Raw genomic sequence first — 1,969 nt, forward strand, 5'->3', positions numbered from 1 at the left:
ACAACTAAGCTTATGTACGGAAAGACCAATGGAATCGAAACTTACGACTGCGAATTCCTTCAGCCAGAGCTTGTACGGCCTATATGGGTCTTGCACCAACCCTTCTTTTGGTGTTGTGCCTCTGAACTGTATAGCGGACTTCCCTGTTTACTGTACCTGGACCTGCTGGTCTACTATGACCTCCTGGTCTTGTTCTGTACGACCTCCTGGTCTTGTTCTATACTGGTCCGCTATACTCTAATGCTCAAATATTATGTTTAACCAAGGATGCCTCCCTAGCCACCGTGCACGTCACTTACACGTATGTCCCTCACGAGTACTCGACTTTTCTTTTTGGTTCAACCTCTAAGTTATATAAACTTATGTAATACAAAAACACTCACTCATCACATGTACACTTTTGCTTCTATTTCTATTTCTGCGCAGAAATTTTTCTTTAGCCCAGCTGTGTTACCAATTAGAAGCAGGATCTGTTAATTTAAATTTCGGATTTCCAAAAATAGACTTGCGTTATTTATCGCCTGTGGCGCTATTTACCGCTTTGCGTTACTTATCGCGTTGCGTTAAAAATCAACTTATCGTGACTTGAGCTACGTGGGCGTAACCGGACGCTCCGTTGCGTAATGTACGCTGCGTGCGTCTGCCTTTGGATTGCGTACACAAGTCTTTTGTTAGGGACACGTGTACGCAAAGCAAAGATCCACCGTAACACAATTTATATTTTTATCAATGTAGATGATCCCTGGTCATCTACCACACACCACACTGACTTCGCCTTATCTCCCAGGCAAAACTGTGTGTTTGTCTACACTTTAACTATGTTACCTCTATTCTTAAACTATGAAATAACAGCAAATCTCTTTTAGCACTTTTATCAACTAAAAAAAAAACAAAAAAAAAAAACTGGCAGACAGGAGAGTGATATACGAAAATGAAAAGGAAATGCAGATATATATGTGTGCGTGCGTGTGTACGCAAGACAGAAAAATACAGTTTTAAAAGACACTAGCGTTTTGTTCTTACCTCCGGTTCCCGGATTCCTTCAGCACTCTTTTATCTAAGCGAAGCAGACGCTTATCCCGTCAGCACTACGAGACAACCTCCCGCCCTTTGCTGAGGGATAATGTCTGCTGATCTACCTAGTGCAGATATGTGAAGGACAGGACGAGCCGCCAATTGATAAAGCTAAATATTTATCGTATATATATCCCTATATGAGGTCTTAGAACACTGTACGCTATCTACGTAAGAAGTACCGTAAGGGTACGCAAGTTGCGTATCGATCGCTTAGCCGTGATCGAGACGCTCAGGCGTCACGTTCACTCACGGCCAAGTGATCACAGGCAGGCACGCTATTGGCTGTTGGCTATCGTAATGATTCGCTATAGCGTAGCGGCGCTCGGGACCACGAGGAGATCACCAGCGATGCAGACGCTCACAACGTTAAACCTTTATATCTATACCTTTGGCAATGAAATACACAGCAAACCTTAGTGTAGAGACAAAGTGTAAGTGCAACCTTGTGTAACCTGATTAACTACAAAGCTGCTTGAGCGTCACCGACGCTCAGGGAATACTTAACACTAAAAAGAATACACAGATACCTGGGCTTAGGGTCCGAAACCTATTATATGTATTATGACTATTATACTTGCAAAAAGAATCACAGTACAAAGCATACACTACAATATAACATAAACCACCTAACCAGATAACTACACAGGAAATACAATACAATACAATTAAGTCTAATCAAGGGAAAATACGAGAGAAAGAGAAGAGAGGGAGAGAGAGAAATGGCTCACAGTAAGACAATATGATTACGGAGAGAACTTACGCACAAGGGGAAACGATCGCATGCGCCTCGATATCCAGCTCCCGATTATCAGCAATGAGAACCGTTGATGAGAGTGAAGTTGGATATGGTCGGCCTGCTATTTATGCCCCACACACACAATACAATTCAATG

Source organism: Pseudophryne corroboree, chromosome 9 (assembly GCF_028390025.1).
Source record: "Pseudophryne corroboree isolate aPseCor3 chromosome 9, aPseCor3.hap2, whole genome shotgun sequence".
Lineage (NCBI taxonomy): Eukaryota > Metazoa > Chordata > Amphibia > Anura > Myobatrachidae > Pseudophryne > Pseudophryne corroboree.